We start from the raw sequence: 25,937 nt of genomic DNA on the forward strand, positions 1-25,937 counted from the left end.
TCTTGGGTCAAATAGATTGGAAACTCTTGGGTATGGGGTGTGGGCCGGTCTTAGAGCGAGACATGAACCCAGCGATAGGTAACGTAAAAGGGGATTTCAATGTGAATTTAATATATAACTTATTTAAGAATATTCTAAACAAAGCACAGGAACGTAATATACCATACAAATTGAATAGGTCGAATACTAATGACCCAAAGTGGATAACAAATAATTTAAAGAACCTTATAGGTAAAAAGAGAGCTTGGTACAAAAGGATTAAAAATGGGGAAGTCAGGTTAGAACAGGAATTCATACAACTGGTTAGAAATGTTAAAAAAGAGATTAGGAAAGCAAAAAGAAACTATGAAGTTCGCATAGCAGAGCAAGCAAAGTCAAATCCTAAAGGGTTTTTTCAGTTATATCGAACTATGACTAGGGAAAGGATAGGTCCATTATAATCTGAGACAGGTCAAATAACGGATAATGACAAGGAGATGAGTAGTATTTTTAACAAATATTTTATATCTGTATTTACTAAAGAAGAACTTAACAATATGCCTTCAGCCGAACAAGTCTATGTGGGTGGGGATGACGACAGGTTGACTAGTTTAGCAGTTACCAGGGAGGATGTAATTAAACAATTAGAAAAACTAAAACCAAACAAATCCCCAGGGCCGGATGAACTGTTTGCCAAGGTGCTTAAAGAATGCAAAGAGGAACTTTGCGAGCCACTGTCTACCATATTAAATATATCAATAGAGTCAGGCAGAGTGCCAGAGTCATGGAAGGTTGCTAATGTGGTACCAATTTTTAAGAAAGGAGATAGATCACTTGCGTCAAACTATCGGCCAATTAGCCTAACGTCTATTGTGGGAAAGTTACTTGAATCAATAATTGCAAATACAATTCGTCTCCATCTTGAAAAACATAAATTAATAAATGACTCGCAACATGGTTTTACAAATGGCCATTCATGTTTAACAAATTTGCTAACTTTTTATTCCAGCATAGTTGAGGCAGTTGATAGTGGTAAGGATTGTGATGTTGTGTACCTTGACTTTAGCAAAGCTTTTGATACAGTGCCACTTGAAAGACTAATTAAAAAAATAGAAGCTCATGGTATTGAGGATGCTATATTAACTTGGATTAGGGCATGGCTATTCCAAAGGAAAAAGAGAGTTATTATAAATGAGGTTAAGTCAGAGTGGGATAATGTTGTTAGAGGAGTACCTCAGGGCTCTGTCCTGGGACCTCTGTTGTTTATAATATATATAAATGATTTAGATTCAGGTTTGAGTAGCAACATTTGCAAATTTGCCGATGATTTATACTACGTTCCTGTGCTTTGTTTAGAATATTCTTAAATAAGTTATATATTAAATCCACATCGAAATCCCCTTTTACGTCACCTATCGCTGGGTTCATGTCTCGCTCTAAGACCGGCCCACACCCCATACCCAAGAGTTTCCAATATATTTGACCCCAAAAAATTCTTAGGCTATTAAAATCAGCTTTTCGAAAATCTGGCACTTTAACAGAATTTTCTCCTACAGGTCTATTCCATTCTATGCTAAATCTGATTACTTGGTAATCACTGTTCCCTAGCTCACTCCCTATTTCGCTGTCATTAATTTGTGTTTCCCTGTTAGTTAACACTAAATCAAAAATATTATTTTCCCACGTTGGTTCCTTAATGTGTTGCGTAAGAAAGCAATCGTCAATTAATTCTATAAAATCTTCTCCTTCACTATTCCCTGTTTTGTTCACCCAGTTTATTCCACTAAAATTAAAGTCACCCATGACACAAATACTGTTTGATCTAGATGCTCTAGATATTACATTCCATAGATGCTTTGCTTCCATTCTGTCTAAATTTGGTGGCCTATATATATATCTCCTATTATAATATTATTTGCTTTTTCGTTTAATTCTATCCAAATAGTTTCTGTGTGTGGCTCAGTTTTGATTCCCTCTTTGAGACTACATTTCAAATTGTCCCTAACATATATGCCTACTCCCCCTCCTGGTCTATTATATCTATCTGTGTGAAATAGTTTTAATCCATTTATCTGATATTCAGCTAATAGTTCTGTATTTTCTACGTTCATCCACGTTTCGGTAAATGCAATAATATCTATTTTTTCTGTGCAGACAAGAGCATTTAATTCATTAATTTTATTTCTTATTCTTCTACTGTTAGTGTAATATATCCTAAGTGAATTGTTATTTTGAGGCCCTTTTCTTTCCCTGATCATTTTGCCAATTCTTTTCTCCCACGAACACATACTTTCATTACCTCCTTCCACCAAATCAATTCCCATACCACTATCTACTAACAGTTTAGTCGGTCAGGTGAAGTCACAGTGAGAGGTTGTGTTAACCGGAGCTCCTGAGTGTTGTTATATTATCATAGCAATATGGAAGTTGTAGTGAAGGACCTGGTGACTCTAGTGGGAGCCCTGAGGACAGAGTTGGACTCTCTGCGGGAGGAGGTGCGTCAGCTTAAAAAACAACGAGAAGTAACGAAGGAGGAGACCAGCAGTAAAGGGACCTCGTCTTGGAGAGTTGCGAAAGACAGGGGCCTTAAGAAGACTTTGATAAAGCCGCCTTCAAACGCCATAGCAACTTCAAATTCATTTGACGTTTTGGAGGACGAGTGCTGTGGAGAGACTGTGGATCGCGCAAAAGGGAAAGCAACGAAGAGAAAGGAAGCGCAGGCCCCTCAGAAAGTAAAGGAAGTACCTAAGCAAACATTAGTTGTGGGAGATTCCCAGATAAGGTATTTGGATAGAACGTTTTGTGCTAGAGATAGGGGGAACAGGTTAAGGATTTGCTATCCCGGAGCTGGCATTGGTGATATTATAAACAACATGAATGATATTATGGCTGGTAATGGGAACAATCCCATTATTTGCATTAGCGTGGGAGGAAATGATGTTGGTCGAGTCAGGAGTGAGGAACTGATTCAGAGGTATAAAACAGCCATAGAGTTAGTTAGGAGCAAGGGAGGAATCCCGATCATATGTGGCATTCTTCCAAGAAAGGGAGTGGGAAATGAATGGATATCGAGGGCACTTGGTGTCAATTGCCGGCTGGAAAGATATTGCAAATCAAATGCAATATCTTTCATAGACAACTGGGAACACTTCTATGGAAGAAATGAAATGTATGCTCGTGATGGGGTGCATCTATCGAGAGCTGGGGTTGTTGCTGTTGCGAACTCGCTAGAAGAAGTGGTTAGAGGTGTTTGTTTGGGTTTAAACTGTTAGTAGATAGAGGTATGGGAATTGATTTGGAGGAAGGAGGTAATAAAAGTATGTGTTTGTGGGAGAAAGGAATTGGCAAAACGATCAGGGAAAGAGAAGGTCTGCAAAATAACAATTCACTTAGGGTATATTACACTAACAGTAGAAGTCTAAGAAATAAAATTAACGAATTAAATGCTCTTGTCTGCACAGAAAAAATAGATATTATTGCACTTACCGAAACGTGGATGAATGTAGAAAATAGAGAACTATTAGCTGAATATCAAATATATGGATTTAAACTATTTCACACAGATAGATATATTAGACGAGGAGGTGGAGTAGCCATATATGTTAGGGACAATTTGAAATGTAGTCTCAAAGAGGGAATCAAAACAGAGCCACACACAGAAACTATTTGGATTGAATTAAACGAAAAAGCTAATAATATTATAATAGGAGTAATATATAGGCCACCAAATTTAGACAGAATGGAAGCAAAGCATCTATGGGATGAAATATCTAGAGCATCTAGATCTAACAGTATTTATGTCATGGGTGACTTTAATTTTAGCGGAATAAACTGGTTGAACAAAACAGGGAATAGTGAAGCAGAAGATTTTCTAGAATTAATTGACAATTGCTTTCTTACGCAACACATTAAGGAACCAACACGGGAAAATAATATTTTAGATTTAGTGTTAACTAACAGGGAAACGCAAATTAATGACATCGAAATAGGGAGTGAGCTAGGGAGCAGTGATCACAAAGAAATCAGATTTAGCATAGAATGGAATAGACCAGTAGGAGAAAATTCTGTTAAAGTGCCAGATTTTCGAAAAGCTGATTTTAATAGCCTAAGAAATTTTTTGGGTCAAATTGATTGGAAAGGCTTGGGTATGGGGTGTGGGCCGGTCTTGGAGCGAGACATGAACCCAGCGATAGGTGACTTAAATGGGGATTTCGATGTGGATTCAATATATAACTTATTTAAGAATATTCTAAACAAAGCACAGGAACGTAGTATACCATACAAATTGAATAGATCGTATACTAATGACCCAAAGTGGATAACAAAGAATTTGAAGAACCTTATAGGTAAAAAGAGAGCTTGGTACAAAAGGATTAAAAATGGGGAGGTCACTTTAGAACAGGAATTCGTACAACTGGTTAGAAATGTTAAAAAAGAGATAAGGAAAGCAAAAAGAAACTATGAAGTTCGCATAGCAGGGCAAGCAAAGACAAATCCTAAAGGGTTTTTTCAGTTATATCGTACTAAGACTAGGGAAAGGATAGGTCCATTAAAAACTGAGACAGGTCAAATAACAGATAGTGATGAAGAGATGAGTAGTATTTTTAATAAATATTTTGTATCTGTATTTACTAAAGAGGAACTTAACAATATGCCTTCAGCCGAACAAGTCTATGTGGGTGGGGACGAGGACAGGTTGACGAGTTTAGCAGTTACCAGGGAGGATGTTCTTAAACAAATAGTAAAACTCAAACCAAACAAATCCCCAGGGCCGGATGAAGTGTTTGCTAGGGTGCTTAAAGAATGCAAAGAGGAGCTTTGTGACCCACTGTCAACCATATTTAATAAATCAATAGAGTCAGGCAGAGTGCCAGAGTTTTGGAAAGTTGCTAATGTGATACCAGTTTTTAAGAAAGGAGATAGATCACTTGCGTCTAACTATCGACCAATTAGCCTAACGTCTATTGTGGGAAATTTACTCGAATCTATAATAGCAAATAAAATTCGTCTTCATCTTGAAAAACATAAATTAATAATTGAGTCGCAACATGGTTTTATAAATGGCCGTTCATGTTTAACAAATTTGTTATCTTTTTATTCTAGCATTGTTGAGGCAGTTGATAGTGGTAAGGATTGCGATGTTGTATACCTTGACTTTAGCAAAGCTTTTGATACAGTGCCACATGAAAGACTGATTAAAAAAATAGAGTCTCATGGTATTGGGGGTGCTATATTAAGCTGGATTAGGGCATGGCTATACCAAAGGAAACAGAGAGTTAGTATAAATGGAATCAAGTCAGAGTGGGAAAATGTTGTAAGTGGAGTGCCTCAAGGCTCTGTCCTGGGACCTCTGTTGTTTATAATATATATAAATGATTTAGATTCAGGTTTGAGTAGCAACATTTGCAAATTTGCCGATGATACGAAAATCGGTAGGGAAATTAATTCGGAGGAGGACTCACTATCACTTCAAGTTGATCTAGATAGGGTTTTGAAATGGTCAAAGGATTGGCAGATGCAGTTTAATGCTGATAAATGTAAAGTTCTGAGGTTAGGTAATGATGATAGAGTTACAAGATACGAGCTAGATGGTGTTGTGATTGCGAAGTCGGATTGCGAAAGGGATCTGGGAGTTATGATTAGTAAGAATTTAAAACAAAAGGATCAATGCATAAATGTTCGTAATAAGGCAAATCGGACACTTGGATTTATTAATCGCAGCGTTAGTAACAAGACACCTGGTGTGGTTCTCAAGCTATATCTTGCTCTAGTTAGGCCCCATTTAGATTATGCAGTTCAGTTTTGGTCGCCATATTATAGAATGGATATAAATTCACTTGAACGTGTCCAGCGTAGGATGACTAAGTTAATTCCCCAAATTAGAAATCTTTCATATGAAGAAAGATTAACAAAGCTTAAGTTGCATTCACTGGAAAGGCGAAGAGTTAGGGGTGACATGATAGAGGTTTACAAGTGGATGAATGGACATAACCGGGGGGTTATTAATAGGGTATTAAAAGTATCAACACAGGACAGAACACGAAACAATGGGTATAAATTGGATAAGTTTAGATTTAGGAAAGACTTGGGTAAATACTGGTTCAGTAACAGGGTTGTTGATTTGTGGAACCAATTGCCGCGTAACATTGTGGAGGTGGGGTCCCTCGATTGTTTCAAGCACGGGTTGGACAAGTATATGAGTGGGATTGGGTGGTTATAGAATAGGAGCTGCCTCGTATGGGCCAATAGGCCTTCTGCAGTTACCTTTGTTCTTATGTTCTTATGTTCTTATGTTTAAATCCAAACAAACACCTCTAACCACTGGTTCCAACGAGTTCGCAACAGCAACAACCCCAGCCCTCGATAGATGCACCCCATCACGAGCATACATTTCATTTCTTCCATAGAAGCGTTCCCAGTTGTCTATGAAAGATATTGCATTTGATTTGCAATATCTTTCCAGCCGGCAATTGACACCAAGTGCCCTCGATGTCCATTCATTTCCCACTCCCTTTCTTGGAAGAATGCCACATTCTTTGTTAATTCCACATTCTTAAGCTTTGTTAATCTTTCTTCATATGAAAGATTTCTAATTTACGGAATTAACTCCGTCATCCTACGCTGGACACGTTCAAGTGAATTTATATCCATTCTATAGTACGGCGACCAAAACTGAACCGCATAATCTAAATGGGGCCTAACCAGGGCAAGATATAGCTGAAGAACCACACAAGGTGCCTTGTTACTAACGCTTCGATTAATCAATCCCAGTGTCCTATTTGCCTTAGTACGGACATTCATGCATTGATCCTTTTGTTTTAAATTCTTACATATCATAACTCCCTGATCCCTTTCGCAATTTGACTTCGCAATCTCAACACCATCTAGCTCGTATCTTGTAACTCTAACATCATTACCTAGCCTCAAAACTTTACATTTATCAGCATTAAACTGTACCTGTCAGTCCTTTGACCATTTCAAAACCCTATTTAGATCAACCTGAAGTGATAGTGAGTCTTCTTCCGTGTTAATTTCCCTGCCGATTTTTGTATCATCGGCAAATTTGCAGATGTTGCTATTCAAACCTGAATCTAAATAATTGATATATATTATAAACAACAGAGGTCCCAGGACAGAGCCCTGGGGCACTCTACTTACAACATTTTCCCACTCTGACTTAACCCCATTCATACTAACTCTCTGTTTCCTTTGGAATAGCCACGCCCTAATCCAACTAAATATAGCACCTCCAATACCATGAGCCTCTATTTTTTTAATTAGTCTTTCATGTGGCACTGTATCAAAAGCTTTGCTAAAGTCAAGGTGCACGACATCACAATCCTTACCACTATCAACTGCCTCAACTATGCTGGAATAAAAAGATAGCAAATTTGTTAAACATGAACGGCCATTTGTAAAACCATGTTGCGACTCATTTATTAATTTTCCCGCGTTGGTTCCTTAATGTGTTGCGTAAGAAAGCAATCGTCAATTAATTCTAGAAAATCTTCTGCTTCATTATTCCCTGTTTTGTTCAACCAGCTTATTCCACTAAAATTAAAGTCACCCATGATATAAATACTGTTAGATCTAGATGCTTTAGATATTTCATCCCATAGATGAAATATCCTGTATAATACCTGAGGATACCTGATCAACCAGGCTGTGACTCATACGTCAGGTTGCGAGCAGCCGCGTCCAACAGCCTGGTTGATCAGTCCAGCAACCAGGAGGCTTGGTCGACGACCGGGCCGCGGGGACACTAAGCCCCGGAAGCACCTCAAGGTAACTTCAAGGTAGATGCTTTGCTTCCATTCTGTCTAAATTTGGTGGCCTATATATAACTCCTATTATAATATTATTTGCTTTTTCATTTAATTCTATCCAAATAGTTTCTGTGCATGGCTCAGATTTGATTCCCTCTTTGAGATTACATTTCAAATTGTCCCTAACGTATATAGCTTGGGTGGTTTTATATAGGAGCTGCCTCGTATTGGCAGACAGGCCTTCTGCAGTTACCTTTGTTCATATATTCTTATGTTAACACACAGTGGTGGCAGGGTGAGCGTTAAAACACAGGGGGTGGCAGGGTGAGCATGAACACACAGTGGTGGCAGGGTGGCTATGAACATAAGAACATAAGAACATAAGAACAAAGGTAACTGCAGAAGGCCTATTGGCCCATACGAGGCAGCTCCTATTCTATAACCACCCAATCCCACTCATATACTTGTCCAACCCGTGCTTGAAACAATCGAGGGACCCCACCTCCACAATGTTACGCGGCAATTGGTTCCACAAATCAACAACCCTGTTACTGAACCAGTATTTACCCAAGTCTTTCCTAAATCTAAACTTATCCAATTTATATCCAATGTTTCGTGTTCTGTCCTGTGTTGATACTTTTAATACCCTATTAATATCCCCCCGGTTATGTCCATTCATCCACTTGTAAACCTCTATCATGTCACCCCTAACTCTTCGCCTTTCCAGTGAATGCAACTTAAGCTTTGTTAATCTTTCTTCATATGAAAGATTTCTAATTTGGGGAATTAACTTAGTCATCCTACGCTGGACACGTTCAAGTGAATTTATATCCATTCTATAATATGGCGACCAAAACTGAACTGCATAATCTAAATGGGGCCTAACTAGAGCAAGATATAGCTTGAGAACCACACCAGGTGTCTTGTTACTAACGCTGCGATTAATAAATCCAAGTGTCCGATTTGCCTTATTACGAACATTTATGCATTGATCCTTTTGTTTTAAATTCTTACTAATCATAACTCCCAGATCCCTTTCGCAATCCGACTTCGCAATCACAACACCATCTAGCTCGTATCTTGTAACTCTATCATCATTACCTAACCTCAGAACTTTACATTTATCAGCATTAAACTGCATCTGCCAATCCTTTGACCATTTCAAAACCCTATCTAGATCAACTTGAAGTGATAGTGAGTCCTCCTCCGAATTAATTTCCCTACCGATTTTCGTATCATCGGCAAATTTGCAAATGTTGCTACTCAAACCTGAATCTAAATCATTTATATATATTATAAACAACAGAGGTCCCAGGACAGAGCCTTGAGGCACTCCACTTACAACATTTTCCCACTCTGACTTGATTCCATTTATACTAACTCTCTGTTTCCTTTGGTATAGCCATGCCCTAATCCAGTTTAATATAGCACCCCCAATACCATGAGCCTCTATCTTTTTAATCAGTCTTTCATGTGGCACTGTATCAAAAGCTTTGCTAAAGTCAAGGTACACAACATCACAATCCTTACCACTATCATCTGCCTCAACTATGCTAGAATAAAAAGATAACAAATTTGTTAAACATGAACGGCCATTTATAAAACCATGTTGCGACTCAATTATTAATTTATGTTTTTCAAGATGAAGACGAATTTTATTTGCTATTATAGATTCGAGTAACTTTCCCACAATAGACGTTAGGCTAATTGGTCGATAGTTAGACGCAAGTGATCTATCTCCTTTCTTAAAAACTGGTATCACATTAGCAACTTTCCAAAACTCTGGCACTCTGCCTGACTCTAACTGGCACTCTGCCTGACTCTAAAGTTTGTTTGAGTTTGTTCACTCTGAGCGTGAACAAACAGGGGTGGCAGGGTGAGCGTGATCACACAGTAGTGGCAGGGTGACCATCAACATACAGGGGTGACAGAGTGAGCATGATCACACAGGGTGGTAGGGTGAGCATGAACACACAGGGGTGTCAGGGTGGCTACGAAGACACACCAGTGGCAGGGTTACCATCAACATACAGAAGTGGCAGGCTGGCTATGAACAAACAGGGGTGACAGGGTGAGTGTGATCACACAGTGGTGGCAGGGTGTCTATGAACACACAGGGGTGGCAGGGTGACCATCAACACACATGAGTGGCAGGGTGAGCGTGAACACACAGGGGTGGCAGGGGTAAGCATGATCACACAGGGTGACAGGGTGAGCATGAATACACAGGGGTGGCAGGCTAGCTATGAACACACAGGGGGTGGCAGGGTGAGCATGAACACACAGTGGTGGCAGGGTGGCTATGAACAAACAGGGGTGTCAGGGTGAGCATCAACACACATGAGTGGCAGGGTGAGCGTGAACACACAGGGGTGGCAGGGTGAACATGATTACACAGGGTGGCAGGGTGAGCATTAACACACAGGGGGCGGCAGGGTGAGCATGAACACACAGTGGTGGCAGGGTGATCATCAACATACAGGGGTGGCAGGGTGACCATGAACACACAGTGGTGGCAGGGTGAGCATGATCACACAGGGTGGCAAGGTGAGCATGAACACATAGGGGTGGCAGGGTGAGCATGATCACACAGGGTGGCAGGGTGAGCATGATCACACAGGGTGGCAGGGTGAGCATGATCACACAGGGTGTAAGGGTGAGCATGAACACACAGTGGTGGTAGGGTGAGCATGAACACATAGGGGTGGCAGGGTGAGCATGATCACACAGCGTGGCAGGGTGAGCATGAACACGGGGGTGGCAGGGTGACCATGAACACACAGTGGTGGCAGGGGTGAGCATGAACACACAGGGTGGCAAGGTCAGCATGAACACCTAGGGGTGGCAGGGTGAGCATGAACACATAGGGGAGGCAGGGTGAGAATGAACACTCAGGGGTGGCAGGGTGATTGTGATCACACAGTGGTGGCAGGGTGAGCATGAACACATTGGGGTGGCAGGGTGACCATGAACACACAGTGAGTGGTAGGGGTGAGCATGAACACACAGGGGTGGTAGGGGTGAGCGTTTAACACAAAGGGGTGGCAGGGTGAGCGTTAATACAAAGGGGTGGCAGGGTGAGCGTTTAACACAAAGGGGTGGCAGGGTGAGCGTTAACACACAGGGGTGGCAGGGTAGCTATGAACACACAGGGGTGTCAGGGTAGCTATGAACACACAGGGGTGACAGGGTGAGCGTGATCACACAGTGGTGGCAGGGTTACCATCAATACAAGGGTGGGAGGGTGGTTATGAACACACAGGGGTGGCAGGTTGACCATCAACATACAGGGGTGGCAGGGTGGCTATGAACACACAGGGTGGCAGGGTGAGCATGAACACATAGGGGTGGCAGGGTGAGCATGATCACACAGGGTGGCAGGGTGAGCATGAACACACAGGGGTGGCAGGGTGACCATGAACACACAGGGTGGCAGGGTGAGCATGAACACATAGGGGTGGCAGGGTGAGCATGATCACACAGGGTGGCAGGGTGAGCATGAACACACAGGGGTGGCAGGGTGACCATGAACACACAGGGTAGCAGAGTGAACATGAACACATAGGGGTGGCAGGGTGAGCATGATCACACAGTGGTATTAGGGTGACCATGAACACACAGTGGTGGCAGGGTGAGCATAAGAACATAAGAACATAAGAACAAAGGTAACTGCAGAAGGCCTGTTGGCCCATACGAGGCAGTTCCTATCTATAACCACCCAATCCCACTCATATACTTGTCCAACCCGCGCTTGAAACAATCGAGGGACTCCACCTCCACCACGTTACGCGGCAATTGGTTCCACAAATCAACAACCCTGTTACTGAACCAGTATTTACCCAAGTCTTTCCTAAATCTAAACTTATCCAATTTATACCCATTGTTTCGTGTTCTGTCTTGTGTTGATATTTTTAGTACCCTATTAATATCCCCCCTGTTATGTCCATTCATCCACTTGTAAACCTCTATCATGTCACCCCTAACTCTTCGCCTTTCCAGTGAATGCAACTTAAGCTTTGTTAATCTTTCTTCATATGAAAGATTTCTAATTTGGGGAATTAACTTAGTCATCCTACGTTGGACACGTTGAAGTGAATTTATATCCATTCTATAATACGGCGACCAAAACTGAACTGCATAATCTAAATGGGGCCTAACCAGAGCAAGATATAGCTTAAGAACCACACCAGGTGTCTTGTTACTAACGCTTTGATTAATAAATCCCAGTGGTCTATTCGCCTTATTACGAACATTCATGCATTGATCCTTTTGTTTTAAATTCTTACTAATCATAACTCCCAGATCCCTTTCGCAATCCGACTTCGCAATCTCAACACCATCTAGCTCGTATCTTGTAACTCCATCATCATTTCCTAGCCTCAGAACTTTACATTTATCAGCATTAAACTGCATTTGCCAATCATTTGACCATTTCAAAACCCTATCTAGATCAACTTGAAGTGATAGTGAGTCCTCCTCCGAATTAATTTCCCTACCAATTTTCGTATCATCGGCAAATTTGCAAATGTTGCTACTCAAACCAGAATCTAAATCATTTATATATATTATAAACAACAGAAGTCCCAGGACAGAGCCCTGAGGTACTCCACTAACAACATTATCCCACTCTGACTTAACCCCATTTATACTAACTCTCTGTTTCCTTTGGAATAGCCATGCCCTAATCCAACTTAATATAGCACCCCCAATACCATGAGCTTCTATTTTTTTAATTAGTCTTTCCTGTGGCACTGTATCAAAAGCTTTGCTAAAGTCAAGGTACACAACATCACAATCCTTACCACTATCAACTGCCTCAACTATGCTGGAATAAAAAGTTAGCAAATTTGTTAAACATGAATGGCCATTTGTAAATCCATGTTGCGACTCATTTATTAATTTATGTTTTTCAAGATGGAGACGAATTGTATTTGCAATTATTGATTCAAGTAACTTTCCCACAATAGACGTTAGGCTAATTGGCCGATAGTTTGACGCAAGTGATCTATCTCCTTTCTAAAAAATTGGTACCACATTAGCTACCTTCCATGACTCTGGCACTCTGCCTGACTCTATTGATTTATTAAATATGGTAGACAGTGGCTCGGAAAGCTCCTCTTTGCATTCTTTAGGCACCCTGGCAAACACTTCATCCGGCCCTGGGGATTTGTTTGGTTTTAGTTTTTCTAATTGTTTAATTACATCCTCCCTGGTAACTGCTAAACTAGTCAACCTGTCGTCATCCCCACCCACATAGACTTGTTCGGCTGAAGGCATATTGTTAAGTTCTTCTTTAGTAAATACAGATATAAAATATTTGTTAAAAATACTACTCATCTCCTTGTCATTATCCGTTATTTGACCTGTCTCAGATTTTAATGGACCTATCCTTTCCCTAGTCTTAGTTCGATATAACTGAAAAAAACCTTTAGGATTTGACTTTGCTTGCTCTGCTATGCGAACTTCATAGTTTCTTTTTGCTTTCCTTATCTCTTTTTTAACATTTCTAACCAGTTGTATGAATTCCTGTTCTAACCTGACTTCCCCATTCTTAATCCTTTTGTACCAAGCTCTCTTTTTACCTATAAGGTTCTTTAAATTATTTGTTATCCACTTTGGTTCATTAGTATTCGACCTATTCAATTTGTATGGTATACTACGTTCCTGTGCTTTGTTTAGAATATTCTTAAATAAGTTCTATATTAAATCCACATCGAAATCCCCTTTTACGTCACCTATCGCTGGGTTCATGTCTCGCTCTAAGACCGGCCCACACCCTATACCCAATAGATTCCAATCTATTTGACCCAAAAAAAATCTTGGGCTATTAAAATCAGTTTTTCGAAAATCTGGCACTTTAACAGAATTTTCTCCTATAGGTCTATTCCATTCTATACTAAATCTGATTACTTTGTGATCACTGTTCCCTAGCTCACTCCCTATTTCGATGTCATTAATTTGTGTTTCCCTGTTAGTTAACACTAAATCTAAAATATTATTTTCACGCGTTGGTTCCTTAATGTGTTGCGTAAGAAAGCAATCGTTAATTAATTCTAGAAAATCTTCTGCTTCACTATTCCCTGTTTTGTTCACCCAGTTTATTCCACTAAAATTAAAGTCACCTATGACATAAATACTGTTAGATCTAGATGCTCTAGATATTTCATTCCATAGATGCTTTGCTTCCATTCTGTCTAAATTTGGTGGCCTATATATAACTCCTATTATAATATTATTTGCTTTTTCGTTTAATTTTATCCAAATAGTTTCTGTGTGTGGCTCAGTTTTGATTCCCTCTTTGAGACTACATTTCAAATTGTCCCTAACATATATTGCTACCCCCCCTCCTCGTCTAATATATCTATCTGTGTGAAATAGTTTAAATCCAATTATCTGATATTCAGCTAATAGTTTTCTATTTTCTACGTTCATCCACGTTTCGGTAAGTGCAATAATATCTATTTTTTCTGTGCAGACAAGAGCATTTAATTCATTAATTTTATTTCTTAGACTTCTACTGTTAGTGTAATATATCCTAAGTGAATTGTTATTTTGAGGCCCTTTTCTTTCCCTGATCATTTTGCCAATTCCTTTCTCCCACAAACACATAATTTTATTACCTCCTTCCTCCAAATCAATTCCCATACCACTATCTACTAACAGTTTAAACCCAAACAAACACCTCTAACCACTGGTTCCAACGAGTTCGCAACAGCAACAACCCCAGCCCTCGATAGATGCACCTCATCACGAGCATACATTTCATTTCTTCCATAGAAGCGTTCCCAGTTGTCTATGAAAGATATTGCATTTGATTTGCAATATCTTTCCAGCCGGCAATTGACACCAAGTGCCCTCAACATCCATTCATTTCCCACTCCCTTTCTTGGAAGAATGCCACATATGATCGGGATTCCTCCCTTGCTCCTAACTAATTCAATGGCTGTCCTAAATCTCTGTATTAGTTCCTCACTCCTAACTCGCCCAACATCATTACCCCCTGCACTAATACAAATAATGGGTTTGTTCCCATTTCCCGTCATAATAACATTCATGTTTTCAACAATATCACCAATTCCAGCTCCCGGATAGCAAACCCTTAATCTGTTCCCCCTATCTCTGGCACAAAACGTTCTGTCTAAATACCTCACCTGGGAATCTCCCACAACCAAAATTCTCTTCGGTACCGCCCTAACTTTCTGAGCAGCCTGAGGGGCCTGCGCTCCGCCGTTCCTCGCTGATTTCCTCGCTGCAGGCGCACTACAGCACTCGTCCTCCAACACGGCCAATGAATTTGCCGTCCTTAGGGCGTCTGTAGGCGGCCTTGTCAAGGTCGTCTTAAGACCCCTGTCTTTCACTACTCTCCACGATGAGGTCTCGTCAACACTGGTCTCCTCCTTCGTTTCCGCTCGAAGTCTCAGCCGTCGTACCTCCTCCCGCAGGGAATCCATCTCTGCTCTCAGAGCTCCAACCAAACTCACCAAATCATTAACTAATCTTTCCATTATTGCAATAATAATGTTACTCCAGAGCTCCAGCTAACACAACCTCTCACTGCCTCTCACTACGAACACACAGGGGTGGCAGGGTGGCTATGAACACACAGGGGCGTCAGCGTGGCTATGAACACACAGGGGTGGCAGGGTGGCTATGAACACAGGGGTGGCAGGGTGGCTATGAACACACAAGGGTGGCAGAGTGGCTATGAACACACAGGGGTGGCAGGGTGGCTATGAACACACAAGGGTGGCAGAGTGGCTATGAACACACAGGGGTGGCAGGGTGGCTATGAACACACAAGGGTGGCAGAGTGGCTATGAACACACAGGGGTGGCAGGGTGGCTATGAACACACAAGGGTGGCAGAGTGGCTATGAACACACAGGGGCGTCAGGGTGGCTATGAACACACAGGGGTGGCAGGGTGGCTATGAACACACAGGGGTGGCAGGGTGGCTATGAACACACAGGAGTGGCAGGGTGGCTATGAATAAACAGGAGTGGCTATGAACACACAGCAGGGGTGGCACGGTGGCTATGAACACACAGGGGTGGCAGGGTGGCTATGAACACACAGGGGTGGCAGGGTGGCTATGAACACACAGGAGTGGCAGGGTGGCTATGAACACACAGGAGTGGCAGGGTGGCTATGAACACACAGGGGTAGCAGGGTGGCTATGAACACACAGGGGTGGCAGGGTGGCTATGAACACACAGGGGTGGCAGGGTGGCTATAAACACACAGGTGGCTATGAACACACAGGGGTTGCAGGGTGGCTATGAACACACAGGGGTGGCAGGGTGGCTGTGAACACACATGGGTGGCAGGATGTTTATGAACACATATTGGTGGCAGGGTGGCTATGAACACACAGGAGTGGCAGGGTGGCTATGAATACACAGGGGTGGCTATGAACACACAGGGGTGGCAGGGTGGCTATGAACACACAGAGGTGGCAGAGTGACTATGAACACACAGGGGTGGCAGGGTGGCTATGGACACACAGGGGTGGCAGGGTGGCAGTGAACACACAGGGGTGGCAGGGTGGCTATGAACACACAGGGGTGGCAGGGTGGCTATGAACTCACAATAGTGGCAGGGTGGCTATGAACACAGAGGGGTGGCTATGAACACACAGGAGTGGCAGGGTGGCTATGAACACAGGGGTGGCAGGGTGGCTATGAACACACAGGGGTGGCAGGGTGGCTATGAACACAGAGGGGTGGCTATGAACACACAGGAGTGGCAGGGTGGCTATGAACACACAGGGGTGGCAGGGTGGCTATGAACACACAGGGGTGGCAGGGTGGCTATGAACACACAGGGGTGGCAGGGTGGCTATGAACACAGGGGTGGCAGGGTGGCTATGAACACACAGGGGTGGCTATAAACACACAGGGAGTGGTAGGGGTGAGCATAAACACACTTTTACACCTCATGACCCCCCCCCCAAAACATCCCAGAGAGTGCATGGGGGGAGTTGTGTAAAACCCTGGTTTGTGCCTCGGAGTGGCTGCAGGATCCAGTAAGTTCAGTAGAACTCCGGTTTCGATTCCTTTTGACCATGTCGTAGCTCAGTCGATTAAGGCAGCGTCTGGATGCTCTCGGACGCAGGTTCGAATCCTCGTCACGGCCCTTGTGGACTTGTTTAATTGATGCATCACGCAATTGTGATTTCTGCGTCTAGGGAACCCTCCTCCCAGAGGTCAGCCCAGATGACCTCTGGATCGTTATGCAAAGTTAATTAAAAATTCCTGTGCTAGTCTTAGCTACCTAGTTTCAAGTAGGTGATATTTCTTGATCATCTTATCAAACATTGTAATGGAATAAGACCCCCAGATCCTTATGTGTAAGCACCCAGGAATCTACCCCCTTGATATTGTTGGGAGTGTTGGCTGAGTAAACATTCAGGTGAGGAAAACGTTCCTTTTTCCTTGCACCCTCTCCCCCGTAATTAATAATTCCCATCCTTGAAGAGGTTAGTTAACACTAAATCTAAAATATAATTTTCCCGAGTTGGTTCCTTAATGTGTTGCGTAAGAGAGCAATCGTCAATTAACTCTTTAAAATCTTCTGCTTCATTATTCCCTGTTCTGTTAATCCAGTTTATTCCACTTAAATTAAAGTCACCCATGACAAATACTTTTTGACCTAGATGCTCTAGATATTTCATCCCATAGATGCTTTGCTTCCATTCTGTCTAAATTTGGTGGCCTATATATAATTCCTATTACAAGATGTTTGATTTTTCGTTTAATTCTATCTAAATAGTATCTGTATGTGGCTCAGTTTTGATTCCCTCTTTGAGACTACATTTCAAATTGTCCCTAACATATATGGCTACTCCCTCTTGTCTAATATATCTATCTGTGTGAAATAGTTTAAATTCATTTTTCTGATATTCAGCTAATAGTTCTCTATTTTCTACATTCATCAACGTTTCGGTAAGTGTAGTAATATCAGTTTTTCTGTAAAGACAAGAGCATTTATTTCGTTTATTTTGTTTCTTAGATTTCTACTGTTAGTGTAATATACCCTAAGTGTATTGTTATTTTAAGGCCTTTCTCTTTCCCTGATCATTTTGCCAATTTCTTTCTCCCACAAACACATACTTTTATTACCTCCTTCCTCCATATCAATTCCCATTCCACTGTCTACTAACAGATTAAACCCAAAGAAACGCCTCTAACCACTGGTTCCAACGAGTTTGCAACAACAACCTCAGCCCTCGATAGATGCACCATATCCCGAGCATACATTTCATTTCTTCCATAGAAATGTTCCCAGTTATCTATGATAGATATTACATTTGATTTGCAATATCTTTCCAGTCGGCAATTGATACCAAGTGCACTCAACAACCATTTCCAACTCCCTTTCTTGGAAAAATGCCACATATGATCGTGATTTCTCTCTTGCTCCTAACTAATTCTATGGCTGTTTTAAACCTCTGAATCAGTTCCTCACTCCTAACTCAACCAACATCATTTCCTCTTGATGTTGGTTGAGTTAGCTGACAGGTGGGAGTTGTCATCACCCAATGACAACATGATGACAGGTGTCATCACCCGAGCTGACAGGTGGGAGTTGTCACAAAGATATTATCACCTAATTATTTAAATGTCTCTGATTGATTTTTCTTAGTTTTTTGCAGTAATATTATTCAATAGTGTGTAGTGTGATAGATTTATATAATAAAATGTGTGAATCATTGCTATACTCAAAAGTATGGTGTTCATATTAGTGGTTCAATTATTATGTTCATAAAACAATAAACAAATAGTTTTGCAGTTATTACACTGTATATACACACATTATATATAAGTATCTACATGTTTTGTTCACCACAACTGTACAACTTAGCTGATATAGTTAGTTCAGGTACTAAGATACGACGCTACACACACAGTCAGCTGGCGGCTGCCTCCTTCACTCATTAAAGGTCAGGGGCACTAATTTTCTCCCCCAACAATACTGTTTGGGGTGTTATTACACTATATACACACATTATATATAAGTATCTACATGTTGTATGCACCGTAACTGTACACCTAAGCTTGTAGGGTGCATAGTGGCCACCCTCTACACAGCTAGACAAGTCATGCAGACAACGTCACCTCCGTCACCAAAATGGTTCCTCCCAACATAATCCTTTTGCTGTTATTACCCTAATACACGCATTATATATAAGTAACTACATTTGTGTTCACCATAGAGAACTACTGAGCTGACATGGTGAATGCAGACAATAACAGGTGGCCACACAGTCAGTAAACGACGCTATCTCCTTCCCTCAGCATCACTCCTCCCACAGTGCTAATTATCACAACAATCCTGCTATTATCACAATCCTGGTCATTTTGATCACAGTTAGGGGTCATCTGTAATATTGTCATCGCTAAATAATATCAGTTACCAATTTATTTTTACATTTTTCGGTGATGATGTAGCCACAAGCTGAACAGCAATGTTGTTAGCTCATGCTGCGTGCACCAGCCTTGGTTGCTCCAACAGTACCGTGGCTCTCACACCAGAGAAAATTGCCCACAATTTTTTTTAAACATAGTGTCTGTTTACAAGATCCCTGAAGAAGCTGATGTGAACCCCGTGTAGCCGTGGGCCATTTGCATCGTGCCTGGCACCCTATGATGTATTTATATATATATATATATATATATATATATATATATATATATATATATATATATATATATATATATATATATATATATATATATATATATATATATATATATATATATATATATATATATATATGCGAACAAGCCTGAATGGTCCCCAGGACAATATGCAACTGAAAACTCACACCCCAGAAGTGACTCGAACCCATACTCCCAGAAGCAACGCAACTGGTATGTACAAGACGCCTTAATCCACTTGACCATCACGACCGGACATAATGAGGTGATAGCCGAGGCTATTTGAACCACCCCACCGCCGGCACTCGGATAGTAATCTTGGGCATAGCATTTTACCAAATCACCTCATTCTTTGTCCTGGGGACCATTCAGGCTTGTTCGCATTTGTGTTCCTCACGTGTGCCCCAAAGAATGAGGTGATTTGGTAAAATGCTATGCCCAAGATTACTATCCGAGTGCCGGCGGTGGGGTGGTTCAAATAGCCTCGGCTATCACCTCATTATGTCCGGTCGTGATGGTCAAGTGGATTAAGGCGTCTTGTACATACCAGTTGCGTTGCTTCTGGGAGTATGGGTTCGAGTCACTTCTGGGGTGTGAGTTTTCAGTTGCATATTGTCCTGGGGACCATTCAGGCTTGTTCGCATTTGTGTTCCTCACGTGTGCCCCAAAGAATGAGGTGATTTGGTAAAATGCTATGCCCAAGATTACTATCCGAGTGCCGGCGGTGGGGTGGTTCAAATAGCCTCGGCTATCACCTCATTATGTCCGGTCGTGATGGTCAAGTGGATTAAGGCGTCTTGTACATACCAGTTGCGTTGCTTCTGGGAGTATGGGTTCGAGTCACTTCTGGGGTGTGAGTTTTCAGTTATATATATATATATATATATATATATATATATATATATATATATATATATATATATATATATATATATATATATATATATATATATATATATATATAATGTCAGACCACGTTCCAACACAGGCCTTACACCCCAGAACCGCTAAGATGCTTTAGATGTCAGAGATTTGGGCATCACAAAGATGGCTGCCAACGCCCAGTGAGGTGCGGAGTCTGCAGCCAGTCCCATGATACAAAAACATGTATTGATAAATTCAAGGCAAACCACCCTGTTCAGGCAAAATGCCCAAATTGTTCCAAGGCACATCATGCCTGGAATTTGAAATGCCCTGAAAGGCTCAAAAGGCTTCAAACGAACCCCACCACGCCAACAGCGGAGCCGGAATCCCCACCAAAACGAATACCAGCTCCCATGCCCACTAAAACCGCGTGGGGTCTACCCATTCAGGAAGAGGGGGCACACGGCCCTTCATCATCGGCCATGGTGAAGGGTGAGAAGACAGTACAGGACAAAAAGAAAGATGGAGGACACAAGACTCATGTTCAAAGCAGTCGGCCTCCCATTTCATCCAGCAAGCACACTGGGGCCAATAGGAGTAGCAATTCCAGTGCCAAAGTTACCACCGAGAAGGGTCTAAAAGCCACTAGGCCCTCAACCTGCACAACATTAAATAGTGCTCCCACTGAACTGAACGCTCTCTGGCCAATGCTCAAAACTTTGGTCACTGAGTTAATCGAAAGTCTGCTGTCTTCACATGGAATCAAGCAAACCACAGAGACTCGGAAGACAATTGAGCACAAGCTCAAAAAATTCGAAGATGTAATATCCATACCGTCAAGACAACAGGGCAAGAGGCATCCCCATAAAAAGCAGAGTCCAGGTCGTCGGAAAGCGACATTGATGAGGCAATTTCAGGACCACTAAGAACCTATACCCCAATTGCAACTTCCATGGCGTGTTCATCAGACTCCATGGATACCACGGAATTATCAGCACATTCCAAGAACCTAGAATTCTAAAGATCCTGCAATGGAATGCGCAAGGACTGCGCACTAAATTGCAACACTTGCAATGCATAGCAGCAACCAAAGGCATAGACATCCTGATACTACAGGAGAGCTTGCTTCGAGCCGGATTAGAACCTAAAATCTCAGGCTATCGAGGCTTCTTCCTTCCATGGATCAATGGGCAATCCAGGGGATGTGCAATCTATGTAAAAAGTGACCTGATCTCCAAATCCATATCCAGCCCACCCAATTGTGGAGCAGGGACAGAGGTAATGGGAGTCACCATTGAGCTAAGACACGACAAACTTGACGTGTACAATGTGTACAGGTCTCCACAAGCCGAAATGGATCTCTCTGTGTTATTTGGACACGCGACAACAACAAACACAATCATTTGTGGAGATTTTAATGCCCATCATCGATTGGCACTGAGCTCGAACAAAACAAATGAAGACGGCATACACATTACACATCTACTGGACCAGCTTCCAGAAATACAAATCCTAAGCAAGAATGAACCTACCCACATCCAAGGAGGCAGATTAGACCTAACCTTCGTTTCAGCCTCCCTAAGAGATGCAGCAACATGGTCAGTTGAGCCCACACTCACAAGCGACCACTATGGGGTCCAAATTGATCTTCAGTTAGACCTACCCACCCCACCTCCGCCTCCATCTGAAGCATGGAACTTTGCTTTAGCAAACTGGGACCGATTTCAAAACCTCATTTCAGAGTGGCAAAGAAACTATGATCTTCCCGAAGACATTAATCAGGCAGAACAAGAATTTGTCAAAGCGATTCAAAGTGCAGCCAACCACTCAATCCCACTGAAAAAACAGTCCACCGGACACCATAAAGATCATTGGTACTATTGCGAACGTGTCAAAGAACTCAACCATAGACTCAATAGAACAAGAAAGCTATACAAAAAGCAGCCAAGTGACCGCAACAGGATCTTACTTTGTGAGGTCAAGGAACATGTACATCGAGAGACCAGACAAATAAAAGAACAAAAGTGGCTAGAATGGTGTTCACACCTGAATGAACACACCTCTCTCGGAGAGATGTGGCAGCAAATTCACCGGGCCAAAGGGAATAAAACACCTAAAGCTCCACACCCCAAAGATCCTTAACAGGAAGCCGAAGTACTGGCAACCAGGTTTGCAGAGAGAGCAGCCAGCAATCAACTTCCACCAGATGTATTAGCAGTACAGACCGGACTAGAGGAAGAAAGGTGGCACAGAATCCTTACAGCATGTGAAGAAGTCTCTGACACTAATGCCCCCTTCACACTGGATGAGCTCAATCGGGCTAAGAAAAACTCCAAGGATACATCCCCTGGAGCCGACAAAATAACCTATAAAATGATTAGAAACCTCGGCCCAGAGGGAGACGCTGCATACCTAAGGTTAATTAATTTAGCCTGGACTTCTCAAACTAGACCTTCTGCTTGGAATAGAGCAGACATAGTGCCGATCCCAAAACCCAAAGATCCAGCTAATCCCAGGCCCATCTCTCTCCAAAGCTGTGCAGCCAAGACGGCTGACAGAATGGCACTCAACAGACTGGAGTGGAAAATGCCTAAACTGCACCATGATATGTATGCCTATAGAAGAGGGGTTGGCACAGTGGAATGCATTACAACTCTGTTAGCCCACTTGAATGACAGACCAGGAATGCTGATATTCCTGGACCTCGAAAAAGCCTTTGAACTGGCTAGCGCCCCAGCTATTCTCTGCTGCCTAATTGACAAAGAGGTCAGAGGCCTGCTCTCCTGGACCAAAAACTGTCTCATAAACAGAGAAGCAAGAGTAAAACTTCATGGCACAGTCTCTGAGTACATAAGACATGAAAATGGTACACCGCAAGGAGGTATTCTTAGCCCTCTTCTCTTCAACTGTTTAATGGAAAGAATAATGAGGTTGAAACTCCCACATCACTGCAGGCTGCTAAACTACGCGGACGACTTTGTCATCATCATAAAAGGAAGGGATGCGGCGCGCCTTGCACCCAAATGCTTAGACTGCATCAGTAAAGAGGCAAAACAGATTGGGATCAAACTCAACCCCTCAAAGTCAAAGGCCATGCCCATAAAAATAGCGAAGCCCAACATCCAACTCACAGTACAGGGTCAACCAATAGAAAGGGTCGACACCTATCAGTATCTAGGAATCATCCTGGACACCCACATGAATTTTAATGCTGAGGTCACATACTTGAGAGAGCGAACTGCGGCCCGGACGGCAATCCTCAGGTCGCTAACCTCCCTTTCTGGAGGAGCCAATCTGCAAGTCCTTCGCACATATGTACAGGCAGTCAGATCAGTGATCGATTATGCCGCACCTGCACTCACAAATCTATCACACCAACAGTGGAAAAAGCTTGAAGTTGCCCAAAACAATGCTATGAGAGCTGCACTGGGAGCCCCCATGTGGATCAGGCTTGAAACTCTTAGACTGGAGACGGGTTTGCCCTCTCTACAAGAAAGAATATCACAAAGGACAGCTACAATTATCAGTAAGATAATTATTTCTTCTGATCCAATCCCAGTACGGCAGGCCTTGGTGGTTGGACTAGGCCAAAACAATGGAAACTCTTGGGTTGCAAGAGCAGGAAAAGTCCTAAACAGACTACATTTGAAAAACATGATTCTTGATAGAGAGGGTGATCATCCACACCCAAATTACACTCCTTCGGCCCCGTGGGAAGAGCCTACTTTCAAAATTTAAATCAAAATAGTAATAGAAAGTCTCCCAATGAAAAAGGCTGCCTATGATCCGACAATCCTAAGGCGCATAATAGAAGAGCAAATGTATAGCATAGCAGTTGCAGGAGCCACCCACCTCTTCACAGACGGATCGGTGGACACAGAAAATGAGAGTGCTGGCGCTGCTCTTTGCACGACCAGCGTTCAGGCATATTGGAGACTGGGAGGACTAGTATCATCAACCCAAACTGAGCTGTTCGCCATACAACAGGCATTCGCATATGTGATTGCACAAAACACTAAAAATGCATTCATACACACAGACTCAAAAGCTGCACTTCAAATACTAGGACAAAAACAGTGGAAAGATAATGTGGAAATAATTACCACCATTTTGTATCAAGGAGCAGTCGCTAAAGGCAAAGGCCTCAACATAACTTTAAACTGGATCCCATCCCATATTGGAATCCCATTAAATGAAAAAGCTGATGAAATTGCTAAATTGGCAACTCGTCATCCAGTGATACATAAAACAATTCAACCCAGCCTAGAGAACATAAAAAACATCATCACCAAAAAACTCTCACGTCTCAACAAAGCCTACCTACACCAGAGAATAGCTGAAGGTTCGCCATCTGCAACATGGTATCTTCAGGCAACCAAATTAGAAAGGTTAAATATCCCAAAAGGAATCCACAGGGAAATAGCAGTTAGGCTATATAGACTACGTCTAGGATACAGATGCAACTGGGAGATTGGTGAACCCCGACAGAGAGAGTGCATCTTCTGCCAAACTGTCACAGAAAAGCCATTACTTCACTATCTTCTGGAATGTGAAGCAACCAATGACCTTAGAAGAGCTTTAAGAGTTCCTGAATCATGCAGTGGCCACCCTGAAGCCATCAACACAGCCACTCTCCTGGTCAACAAAGGTGTCCAGCAGCTGGACACCCTCATAAAGACTGTGTTTGTGAAGCAGTATCCTCCCCCGCGATAACAGCTTGATAGTTAAATGCAACCTCAGAACACTGGGAAAAAAAAATGTACCACTTACGGGCTATTCATGCCCGTGCCACCTCTTGGGTGGCTTAATCTTTATCAATCAATCAATCAGACCACGGAGGAAAAATGAAACAGGAAATTTCCTTAAGTACTTTCGTATATTAAATACATCTTCAGAAGGTCATTTTACAGATCGAGTGATGGGTATAAATAGGCAGGAAGGAGTGGTGAAGTAAGGTGAGGTACAATACTTGGACAACGCAGACGGCCTATTGGCCCATCAGATGCACCCAATTGGCACATCCGATGTAGCACAATGGCCCATCTGATACAGCAGACATACAAGCATAATATATAGGTAATTATAACATAAAGAAGTAAATATATACAATAAATTAGTGAGACAAATGTTTTTTGTCACTAATTTAATATACGAAAGTACTTAAGGAAATTTCCTGTTTCATTTTTCCTCCGTGGTCTGACATTGTCACATTCTTAATCACGTGTTTATTTTCGTGATATACACACACACACATATATATATATATATATATATATTATTAAATATGACCGAAAAAGTAAGATTAATAATTCTAACACGAATTTTCTCAATCTTTCGTACATTACGCTTCACTGTTGGAGGTAAATCAAAAATCACTTCTCCAAAATTCATTTTTATTTCTAGTCTGACGCGACACGGGCGCGTTTCGTAAAACTTATTACATTTTCAAAGACTTCACAAATACACAACTGATTAGAACTTACGTCTCTCTGATATTATATCTACATTTGAGTAAGGTGGGAAGGGTGATGTGGCATTAACACAAGACAGAACAGGAGGGGATATTAATAGGGTATTAAAAGTATCAACACAAGACAGAACAGAAACAATGGGTATTGAATAGAAGTGTTTGTAGAAAGCCTATTGGTCCATATTTCTTGATGCTTCTA

Source organism: Procambarus clarkii, chromosome 27, assembly GCF_040958095.1.
Source record: "Procambarus clarkii isolate CNS0578487 chromosome 27, FALCON_Pclarkii_2.0, whole genome shotgun sequence".
Taxonomy (NCBI): Eukaryota; Metazoa; Arthropoda; class Malacostraca; order Decapoda; family Cambaridae; genus Procambarus; species Procambarus clarkii.